Here is a 12,761-nt window from a genome sequence, read left to right as displayed (position 1 = left end):
TATCAAAATCGTAGCAGGGATCTGGTTGCATTTATAAGCAGGGTAATGAACATGAAAGAAGAATTTAAAAAAGTCCAAACTGATCGCAATTAGTTGCCAAAACTGATGATAGGTGTTATCCTATCTGATTTAAGGGTAGAATGGGATAAAAGTAAATATTGAGAATTTCATTAATTTACTTATGGTACAGGTAAAATAAGCTTAATTACAATAATAAAAATAAGATTAGAAGCTTTGCACCTATCTATAAGTCGATAGAGTGCCCGCAAACTTATTTTGCAGAGTGAGCAATTAGAAACCAGGAAGACTATACTTTTAGTAAAATAATTTGCATGATAAACTAGAGATAATATAAAATATTCTAATTTACTAAATATAAAATTGTCGATATAATGACAAGGACATGTCCACTGCTTTTATAATAGCAAATATTACAAATGAAAGTATATCTGGTAAAATGAAAAGTACTGAAACTCCTAAATCCAAACAAGCAAATACTTCACTATAATAATCAAATGACCGGCCTCTGGTAATCCACTAACAGAGCTCCCCTTACCCTTCAATTCTCTTCAAAAGATACTCAATAAACCATATTTGCCTGAATAAAACATGGTACCTTATATCACATGGGATTCCTGTTCGAACACATGCAATGGTCATAAAATATTTATAAAAAAGGTTATCTTATGTATAGATTGAGCAAAAATAGGGTTTTCTGACAAGGTAACAGTTTCAAGTACAAAATATTACTTGGTATACACCAGTAGTGCTGTTTAAGCGAATTACTGGTGGTGTTTTCAGTCTCCTAAAAAAAAAACTTCCTAAATATATCAGACTAATGTATCATTCGCGGAATTGAAATGACATACACAATTTTCATTATATATTGTACTGATCCCCACTAACCAGCCCAAATTATCCTATCATATTAATTTATCTAAGTGGATTGTCTGTCAAACCTTCAGTCAATGACCCACTTTGTTCTGCCATCTTCATCTTACTTATCTTACCTTAAACTACTGAAAATCATATACACACACTGACTCACTAACAAAAGCCTCAATTAGTTCATTGACAAGCTTATTCAACGCTAGTTTTTTACTTGATTTATTTACTTCACCCATGTACACAATAATAACCTATGCAACACTATTGAACCGACAAACTGGTCTTATCAGGGTCACGTCTTTAACATTAATAAACACAGAACAGCAGTACAGTTATGTATTTTTGCTAATAACTAATCAATGTCATATGAAATCAATAAAAAATATATCCAACCACATGAATTATATAATCCTACCTTTGTACACTATTGGCTGCACAATCCTGCTTTTGTTCTTTGAGCGACCTATTGTTGTCAAATCGAAATTACTAATCTTATTTTACATCAACTAACAAATCAATTTGGCACGAGTTGGCATGACTCATAGTTGCAGGCTGCTACTATTCAGTGCTTTGTATGAATCTAAGCTTCAGATTATATACTGTATCTAATAATACAATAAACAATGTTTCAGGATAAACACACTACCCTAAAACACTAAAGTGTCATTAAAAATATCATCATAGGATCAGAACTTAGTCCTTTACTGTATTCCTCTTAGTGTACCAAGAAGTATATTATCTTTGCCTGAATATCTTACTGAAATAAATAATTAATTACCCAGAGCAGCTAAATAAATAACTGTTATAGTTATTTTACTGAAATTGAATCATAAATTTCAAAGACAAGACTTAAAATATTTATCAAGCGAAAAATGCATGTTCTAAAAAAAAAAACTATCCAACAAACTACAAATTTTTCTTCTCATTGAAAAGTGTACATGATTGTTAGTTAACAGGTCGTGAAGACTGACGCCTATCCCAGAGTTTTCTCTTATTTCAAAATCTGAATTCCTCTTTAAGTTGGACATTCAGTGAGTGGATATCTAGCTAGTAGGGGTTCAGCAAATGGGGATCCAGTGTGTGGAGACCATGCACCACGACTCCTAATACAAAACTAAGCACTAGCATTATGTGTGGGAACACATATTTTGGGTACCCAGGCACCTCCTATATATGATTGCATTTGTTTTTTTTTTATGAGACAATTATCATCACTAACAGGAGGCTAAAGGAGAGAAACGGTAGTCACGAGAATATAACTCCTCTCAATCGAACTACCTGAACATGAACATCTTTTTTGTTCTCCTGAAAGTAACAGCAAAGGCACCACCAAATATATGGAAGAAGGAAGAACAATTTGAAGTTTGCCTTCACAATGTTACACAGGCTGATGACCATACTCGCAAGGAAAGACGTGGACTTTAAAAAGAGACAGCAACCAGATGTATGTCCTTAATAACTTCCCAGAAGACATTGAAAAAAAAGGGGACTGACAGCACCCTTTCCCAACATTCAGCAGTGGCTTCCTTTAATGGAAGTACATTGAAGCCATAGAGTAGACCCCTTTCTAAGGATTCTCTACCGTTGTCGTCATACAGACATAGAAGCGAGAGAAACAGAAAACAGTAATGCTGTCCAACAAGAACAAGGAAGGAGTTGGCAATATGCCCAAAATGGTATCCCACAGCTACAGTAATTCGATATAACAACAAAACTTTTATCTGTTTTAAAATACCTTGCATACGATGATCTGTCAGCCATTATATTAAAAAAAATACAAACTCCCAGAAATGGATTCTGGGAGTATATTTATATTCTCTACTGGCTGAAAATAAAGGTGCAGCAATGATTCCAAAAGCAAAAACTTCTCAGTAAAAAACCTCTATGCAGGGGTTGAGTGTTAATGGGTCACATAAAGAACAACTACACCTGATTCCAAAACCATCAATTTACAAAACAACTGGGTGCTAGTAATTCAGTGTTATCTATCATAAATCACTCTGTGATTACTGTATAACTTTTTTTTTGTCTCTACGCTTTCACACAGCCATCCCTTACTTAATATCAGTAGCAACTCCCTTGGAGTTCAGCAGTCAGTGAGTGTACACCTCTCACTAGCTGGAACTTTATTTGGCAGAATTTTACTCATTATTTCTCTTTTTTATTACATTGTGCTTCATTTGTGTACTCGCTTCATTGGAAATGCTGTGTTATGCGAAAATGTTCAAGAGTGCCGTCCATTATCTACGGTACTTTGATAAGTCCCATTGATCAAGATATACTCATTGTCGTGTCTCCAGTGTCAAAGACATACTTGCTCTCAAGTATCACCTTGTAATGATTGTCGAGAGTGGCCCTCCTCACAGCAGGAGAAGACTCAATCCAAAAATTTACCCGTCCTAATGTAATTCATTGATAATCTACAATCATGATCCATAAAAGGGGCTAACCCAATTTTAATTTTCTAAAGATTCAATTTGATCTGAAACTACTAAGAAGCCAACATTTTTTTTTTCTTATAATACAAAGTGCTGTTTATTAAAGTTACCTTTAAAATTATAGTTGACGCAGCTGGCTGGTTTTTAGATTCTATCCTTTCAATGAGAAGAAGCAAATTTTCAAGTCTCCCACAGTTCATTGCCCAAGATGCACCTGAAAAAAGAGAATAATTTTAAAAATCTCCCTCCATTGTTATAATCATATAACAGAATTGAACATGACATTCCTACTTTTATAAACATCTAAAAGAATCTATGAGCATTGTTAATTTATTTGTGTTAATGGATTGACAATAATAAATTTAAAGTTCCAAAATCTGAATTAACTTAATGACAAGGCAAATTTGTAAGTAATATGATATTTTCATAATAAAATAAATTTTTGAACATACTAACCCTGACGACACGGCAGAAATTTCAAAACTCGCGGCAATCACCGATTGGGTAGCCAGGTGTACCACCAGTGGGCCCTCTACCCAGGTACCTGGAACCATTCCAGTCATTCCTCAGATCTTCCATGCCCTTAGGTCTCTAGAGGGGAGGAGGGTGGGAATTAAATTATATATAAATACCGGGTATGTTAAAAAAAAATTTTTTATTATGAAAATATTTTTAAACATCTGACTTACCCAGTAGTTATATATACAGCTGATTGACACCTTTGGTGGAGGGTCAGACACAGCCAACATTGTTGGAATTTACTTGATAAACAAGCTTCAGGGTTCGTACCTGATAAGGAAGCTGACTTCAATGAATTCTTTCATTATGTCCGCTTTCCTTACGAATAAATGATTTAAAGTTTTCAGGCATCCTGACATCTAAGGTCATTGACGCCGGTAACATTTAATTTATGTATACAAAAATAAAAAATGAAATAAAATAAAAAATTAAAGAATATTCAGTTAAAATCTTAAAAATTGAATGTCATAAAAGTTAAATATTTTTCAGAAGACCTGCTTCTGAAATAAATCTAAAAATGCCACTTGCATGGAAGGACACATCATTTCCAAGAATCTTGGCAAGGATGAACCTGCCACCCTCACCTCGAGCCTCAAACAAATATCTATTCCGCAAGTTGTTATAATTGGGGCATTCGGTCAACAAATGCCTTACTGTTAGAGGTACTAAACAGCTGTCACAATACGGTTGGTGTTGGCCCTTCAGCAGAAACTCATGTGTCAACCGAGTGTGACCAATACGGAGACGACAAAGAGACGTCTCCCATTTTCGGGGCATCATATCATACCTCCAAGGAGATATGTCACCCGTTACTTCCCTCATTTTATTGCCATCTTGACTATCCCATTGCTGTTGCCATTTATTGCAAACCAATTTCTTGATGTCAGGTAAGAAATCATTACAGGGAATGGGATACCTTCTTGGCAGCAAGTCGGATGCAGCCTCCTTAGCCAGTGAATCTGCCTTCTAATTCCCAGACACACCTACATGTGCTGGAACCCAACAAAATTGAACTGTTATACCTCTCCGTCCAATAAGGAAAAGCCATTCTAAAATCTTTAAAACTAGAGGGTTATTAGAATTAAAAACTTCCATAGCTTGAAGGACACTCCTTGCATCACTAAAAATTGTAAAATTACCCTCCTTCTCCAACGCTATTTTCTCAATAGCGGTTAATATGCCATACAGTTCGGCAGTAAATATGGAAGCGGTCAGAGGAAGTGCACCTCTACAATTAAAACCATTACTATGTACTCCAAATCCAACGCCAGCATCAGATTTGGAGCTATCAGTATAGATAAAAGTTGATCCTCTATGTTCTTTAACATGTTCATTAAAAAAGAGACCTGGCTTCTAGGTCTGACATATTCTTCTTATCTCCAATAAAATATTTACAAAAAGATATCTCTGGTAACTTCCATGGAGGCGTTGATGATACCTTGAATGGAAGTACCTTATTTCTAATTATATCCAGACTATTTAATAATCGTTTCACCCGAAAGCCATAAGGTTGAGGAGATTTTGGGTGCAACTCAAAGTATGATGCGTGTCTTACAAGGATTGCAGTCTGAAAGGCTAGAGAGTTAGGGAGTCTTTGCAATCTAAACCAATACCGAAGAATGGAAGACATTCGGTAAAGGTCTAGAGGTAACTCTCCAGCATCAACAAGGAGACTTGGGATAGGGGAGGTTTTAAAAGCTCCAGTAGACAATCTAATACCTGCATGATGTATCGAGTCTAATATTTTTAACCGGCTTGGGTTGGCTGAAGAATATACCTCACAACCATAACTAATTTTGGAAAAAATCCAGGCCTTGTATAATTTTAAAATAGTATTGCGGTCTGCCCCCCACGATGTATGGGACAATACTTTTAAGATATTCAGAGCTTCAACACATTTAGCTTTTAGCGCTTTTAGGTGAGAAACCCATGTAAGTCTACAGTCAAATATCAAACCTAAAAATTTGGTTTCCAGTACACATGGTATCCGTTGACCTTTAATGTATATATCCGGGTCTGGATGTACTCCCCGGATACGACAAAAATGGACAATGGTAGTTTTACTTGTCGAGAACTTAAATCCATTCATGTCAGCCCACTGGATAATTTTATCAATAGAGAGTTGGATTTTTCTCTCAACCATTGCCATTCTAGTGCCAGCAAATGATATTGAGAGATCATCCACAAATAATGTTGAGAGAACATCCTGGGGAATGGCTGAGGATATCCCATTAATTGCTAGTGCAAAAAGGGTTACACTCAGCACACTACCCTGAGGAACTCCTTCTTCCTGGCACTTACTCTCTGATAGAGTTTCCCCCACTCTCACTTGAAAAACTCTACGTGAAAGAAATGCCTGAATAAATAGTGGCAGCTCTCCTCTCAATCCCAATTCATGAATGGTTTTAAGAATACTATAACTCCATGTGGTATCATATGCCTTTTCAAGGTCAAAAAATACTGTAACATGGTGCTGTTTGGAAGCAAAGGCTTCACAAATAGAAGACTCTAGTCGTATCAACACATCAGTCGTTGAGTGCATTTTTCGGAATCCACATTGAATCGGTGATAAAATACCTTTCTTTTCAAGGTACCATATCAGCCTTGCATTGACCATCTTCTCCATGATTTTACATAAACAAGATGTCAATGCAATAGGACGATAGTTTGCTGCTGAAAACTTATCTTTACCGGGTTTTAAAAAGGCTAAAATAATGGCTAGTTCCCAAACACTTGGGTAACTATGATCATGCCATATTCTATTAATAATGCTTAAAATAAATAGCTTTGTATTAAAATGTACATGTTTAATCATTGCATATGGAATTCCATCGGGTCCAGGGGCTGTATCGTTGCAATGAGCAAGTGCGGAATCAAATTCTCTTTCAGTGAAAGGAGAATTATACGACTCTTCCCTTCTTGTTGCAAAATTTAAAATTTTCTTTTCTTCAGTGCTCCTATACTGGTGACCAGGGGCTCCTTCACACTTGCTGGATACATTTGAAAAATGATTAGCCAGGGCATTGCTAACTTCATTTGCTTCAGTTACATACTGGCCATTCACCTTCAACACTGGTGGTGGGTTGGGGGTGAATTTGCCAGCTATCTTTTTTACTTTCCTCCACACAGAAGATGGTGGTGTTCTACTGTTAATGGAGGAAACAAAAGACATCCATGACTGGCGCCTTGCTTCTTTCATGGCACGACGGAACTGTGCTCTAAATTTCTTGTACATGGTTAAATTCTCATCAGTTCTGCGTCTACGCAATCGTGTTAGAGATCTTCTTGTGGCTCAGTGGAGGGCTGTTAGTTCTGAGGACCACCACGGGACTGGTCGTTGTTTGAATAACCCTGTTGTTTTGGGAATTGAATTGACTCCTGCTGTATGGAGAGTTCCATTCAGTAAGTCTATGGCATCATCGATATTTTCAACTTGTCCTGCATCCCCCTCAATTTCAATTAGCTCACGAAATTTATCCCAGTCCGCCTTGTCAAGATTCCCTCGTGGCGATCCCTGTAAAGGTGGACCATTGTTGGTGTTTATAATGATTGGTGCATGATCACTAGTATGCCAATCATCTAATGTTCTCTAATCGAAGTCGAAAAGGCAATTAGAGCTTACGATTGATAGGTCAATACATGACAAGGTACCTGTCTGGACATGAAAGTGTGTGGGCTCTCCTGTATTAAGGAGTCCCACATCTTCATTTTCCACAATTGATGATATGATATTTCCCCTCTGTTTGCTAAAACATCACCCCACAAAGGATGTCTACCATTCAAATCTCCTAGTAAAAGAAAAGGTTGAGGGAGTTGTTGAATCACCTCCACTAAGTTATCATGCAAAATGTTATCATTTGGAGGCAAATACAGAGAACAAATTGTATATTTTCGCCCTATGTCAATCTGTACAACCACTGCCTGCAGAGGTGTACGAATAGACAGAGAAACTTGGGGAACATCTCGACGAACGTATATGAGACTTCCGCCATGGCTCCCCACTTGGTGATCATATGGTGTCCTATAACTAATATATTCGCGAGGACAAGGGGTATTATGATCAAGTTTGCTCTCCTGTAGACAAATAATTATGGGGGAATGCTCATGAATAAGGAGCTTAAGTTCTTCATATTTGGCCCTTATACCCTGACAATTCCATTGCAAAAGGGAGGAAAAAACTATGGTTTATAATTTGGTAGACCCCTTGGATGGAGTCTTCCCATTAGCAGTTTTTGATCTAACACTATTTTTAGGTGGTTTTATTAAAGAGGGTCTTGATAGATTGGGTTTAGCATTTATGATTTTCTTTTTGTCTTTTTGATCTGATTGTTGAGGAGGTTGGTGAACCTCCACTTGAATTTCCGATTTATTTAAATTAACTTCCAGATCAGAAATATCAACAGACAAATCATCATATTTATTTGACGACGTAATTTTGATATTTCTTATGGAAGGGGGCGAGAGAGATGGAGGTCTCTCTCTTTTCCGATGAGTAGGTTTTGAGCTAGTAGGTTTTGAGCTACCAGGTTTTTGCACCTTCCCCAATACAGGTGCACCTGGTAACTTGGTGTCAGGTGGCATCTCCATCAAATCAGGCAAGGACATGGCCTGGGAGAGGTTAGTACTATTGTTGGTAATGGGGGACGAAGGCTGTACAGAAATGGGCAATGACCCATTTTTAATACGCTGTGGAAGAGCCTCAGAAGGCAATATGATTACCTTGTCATGCAATACTTTATTATCAGAGGTTGTATTTCTTTTCTTAGGATTACTGGCAGCGTTAGGTGGGGTTGCTGCCTCCTGTGGTAAATTTACCTTTGATTTTAAGGCCTTTGCATAGCTGGTTGACTTATTCAACAGTCTTTTTGCATGTCCCACACTTATCTGTTCTAAACTTGATTTGTTTAGGGCAGCTTCCTCCAACTTATACAGTTCGCATCTCCTATCAGTTGATTTATGATTCAAATTGCAATTTGAACACCTGGCCTCAAGTGTACATTCTCCATGATAAGTTTTGGAGCAAATACCACACATTTTTCCATTTTGGCAAACTTTGGATGTGTGTCCAAATTTAAAACAATTAAAACATTGCAGGGGCTTTTGTTTGAAAGGCCGAACTTTAATCCTTTCATTTTCAATAAAAATATGGAAAGGTACATCAGCATCCTGGAAAGTAAGTATAATCATTGAAGTTCCAGGAACCTTATGCACTTTCCATACATTTAATGGACACATAGAAAGTATCTCCTCCTCTGTAAATTCGTACAGGTCCTTATTAAAGACCACTCCCCTTCCATAACTAAAATTTAGATGAGGTTTCATTTCCAAAGTAATTTCATCACTGCCTGTGTGTAAGTTAGACAGTATTGCAGACTGAGTCGAAGATTTGGCATGGATGAGATAACTATTCTTCCCAAAACGAGATATATCTCCAGGTGCTATGGTTCCTACTTTTTTTTTGGATAAATTTACATATCTTAAAATAATTTCCTATTATCCCTTTAGGTTCAGCTAAGAGCCACATTGGTGGTTTGGGTTTTCTCTGTGAAGGCATGGGTACATTTCTATCTTTTTCAAACCAATCAGCAGGTTTGTAAACATCCAATTCCTTTGGGACCTTATCACAAAGAGCTCCCATGATGTTCAATTCGTTAATTTTGATACTACTAATATTACTTATGGCATTAAACGCTTCATCATGACTTTCAAAAGATATCCAAGAGTCCCATTTTTCATCTCCAAGTCTCATCCTTATTTCCTTTATCAATCCATAGCACTCAAATGCTCTATATATATCATAATTTGTCTCTAATGGGATTTGGGAAACATGAAGGAATCGTAGTTTCCCTGTGTTACCCAAATTGCTAGATTTTTTAACATCAGTAAAGTGGTCCTTTTTAGTTCGAAGGTCGTCAACAGAATTTTCTTTAATTACAGTAGCAGAAGTCGTCAACAGTGCCGGGGGGGGGGGGGGGGGAGTCAGCAAATCCAGGGGATGGGGAGTCAGCATTTGAAGGGTCCATATTTAAGGGTGGGATTTTCATGTTTTTGTTGTTGTTTTGTTGGGGTACCTGCTTGAGAATTATAAGAAAGTATCATACGTTGGAAAGGAAATTTGTACTCTCCACTATCGGCACAATGAGAGTATACTTCCCAGATGGTCCACTCCATACCCTACCCGAAGGATAGCATCAAAACAGATATAGAGGCACAGGAGTAAGCTAAACCCGCCTGTTAGGACTGAGACCAAGGTAATATAGAATCATCCTCCCCATATCTGTAATGATGGGCTTCCGGCCAAAAGCCAAGAGTCCCACCTCAAGGATTGGATCCCCCTGGATTCCGATGACCCAACCCTTGAGAGTAGTTCCGCCAAAAAGGTCCAAACCATCTTTGGGATGGCTGAGATCATCCAATACTCTCATATATAGCTTTGAATGCGAATACCTCCCAACCGTGATCCCTTCTCCCATTCATCTAAGCAGGCAGTAATAACGAATGTGGAAATATCCACGCCATCTAAATAAAATAGAAAAAAAAATAGATAAATAAATAAATGAACAAATAAAATAAATAAATATATATATATGCATACATCTACATATATATATAACTAAGAAAAATAATAATCATAGAGATAGGACAGCAAGATGAAAGAAAGTTGATAAAATTAGGAGAAGGTCGAAGTAATATTAAGCAGAAGAAAAAGATGAAAGAGAAATTTAGATTCGAACTGGGGGAGCAATTTCCCGAAGTTCGAGAGCCCTCTTGCCCGTCACCAAGATTCAGCACGGGAATGAAATGCCGTGCTGAAGCTCAATGACTTCATCAAGGCATTCTCTCAGTGAAACGTTGCAGGTGAAACATTTCCCTTTGGTGAAGAACTCCACCTAATAGGTAGTGAATGAGGAGGATTATCAAGATCTATCCTATGAAAAGACCTGGGGAGGTCAGCCAATCTCTTCGCCTGCTTTTAGGAATCTTTGTCCATACTTCTTTGAATCCATTGGAAAAGTGTGAACAACTGTCCACTGTCACATTGAATGGACAGCACCTTTCTTTATGAGACTGCATCTAAAGGTAGTTCCGTAGGTGAGAAATGCTCCAATGATGTTTTGGTGCTGTCAAAAGGCTGATCATAGACAACCTGAATAGGTGACAATATGACGAATTAGGAAGTTATTTTTCCTAGCTATACTACCCATGAACTCTTCACTGTGGATATATTACTTTGGTAAAGCTAAAGCTAGTCATCAACCTTTTTCTGAGATATAAAAACCCGCCCCTAGTTAATGGTAGAATAGCAGGGATTAGACCAGTCACCCCACTCACACATACACCAGTTGTACTACGTCACTTTTGATTGCAGGCAGGAATTACAAGGGGACACGTTCTGGTGGGCTAAGTGTAAGTAAAGAGCTCGAAGTTTGTATATTTGGGAAAATGCAAATTACTTAGGACAAATACAAATTACATTTTCAGATTTGTCTTTTGTTCCAACACAATAAAAACCCTTCCACTCATCACTGTAGCAACTGACCCTTAGGAAATTATAACCCAACTGGGTGGGATTTTGATCTGGGATGCGACTTTAAGCTTTGTGCGAGCATAATAGACACCCCCTAGAACTTCCCAAACTCTCGAACAAGAGTTGATGGCTTGGGCAATCAGTGTGAATGTGTGAGAACTAAGCACTGTGACTTGACTAGTTCAAGATTCTTGGAGTGGTACACTATGCTTACTTAACCTAGATATGGCCTACTCCCCCTTGATGGGAGGACAGGGATAAAATTATATAAATATTTCAGGCTACACAAGGGATATGGTTCCTACCTGCAGAGGCCTGTTTCTAGAGCTAGCTCCACAGGTGCTGCACCTGAAGGAAGGGAAAAGATGAAGAAAGGAGAGGCCAGTCACTCTAAGATTCATCTATGACTAATCACAGTTACCATCTGCCCTCAATCAATTGCTACTCATCCTGCAAAAGAGCTTAAGTATCTTAAACCAAATGTTGTGCAGCTACCACAGGGACTATGGAGAAGCTATCCCGGCTCCTGTTGGATACATGTTGCAGGTAGTAGGCTATGAATGTTGTCTAATGCTTCAAAACTCACGCTTGAAGTACCTGTGCCACAGAGTTCTTTTTAAATGCTAAGGACTTACACACCTACCATCACGAGCTCTAGATCTATGACCTTGTAGAGGAGAGTATGATTTTATGGTTTATCAATAACCTAGTGAATCCAAGAAGAGATCATATTGGTGACTTTAATCTTGAGCCTTACAATGCTCACGAAAGTTTTTTACATGCAGACGAGCTATTGCAGTTCGTTTAAGATAACACCTTAGTGCTCTTACAATACCTAGTAATAATTGATCTGGGTCACTGGTTACAATATGGAGCCTTTCAATCCAGAAGGACCCTAACCTAGGGTCCACTACAGCTGGATTCTGATTCTTGGCAACAAACTCAGGAATGAAGTCGAGGGGTCATGACCTCCATACCAAGTACTTCACTGACTCTAATTGCAGAGGCCATTAAGAGTCAAGTCATGATCTGAGGACTGACCAGCAAAGAAGCATTCCTTTAAGAGAGTGTAGTAAGAGAACTACACTTTGAGGAAGTGGTCTAACTTCTGATAAAGAACCAGTACGCTCAACATTGTATGAGGAAAGACAATTCCATCAAGGAAGAGAACTCCGTTCAATCTAAAAACTTGGCTTTAAACTAAGCAGTAGTCTTCCACAGTCGAGACTGAGCATTGTCTTTCCTCCCTAAGGTAAGGCAAGAGTTACACTGTTCTGGGGAAAGTGACATTGAGTGGCGCAGGAACTTTCCTCACATCATCAACCTTAGTGGATAGAACACTTTTCCTCGTAGGAACCGAAATACAACCTAGCCGGTATACAGTCATC

The 12,761-nt window shown here is 38.0% G+C and overlaps 1 long non-coding RNA gene across 1 annotated transcript in view; it reads right to left on the bottom strand.

Moving 5' to 3' along the window:
* The window catches only part of LOC137658856 (uncharacterized), a 33,349-nt gene that overhangs the window by 2,216 nt on the left and 18,372 nt on the right, over positions 1-12,761 (bottom strand). Inside the window, exon 2 of the long non-coding RNA XR_011047444.1 lies at positions 3,437-3,540. This is a non-coding gene — a long non-coding RNA (uncharacterized lncRNA). The remainder of the gene's footprint in view (positions 1-3,436; positions 3,541-12,761) is intronic.

Source organism: Palaemon carinicauda, chromosome 1, assembly GCF_036898095.1.
Source record: "Palaemon carinicauda isolate YSFRI2023 chromosome 1, ASM3689809v2, whole genome shotgun sequence".
Lineage (NCBI taxonomy): Eukaryota > Metazoa > Arthropoda > Malacostraca > Decapoda > Palaemonidae > Palaemon > Palaemon carinicauda.
Note: the sequence above shows the minus strand (reverse complement) of the source record. Positions and strands in the feature narration are given on the sequence as shown.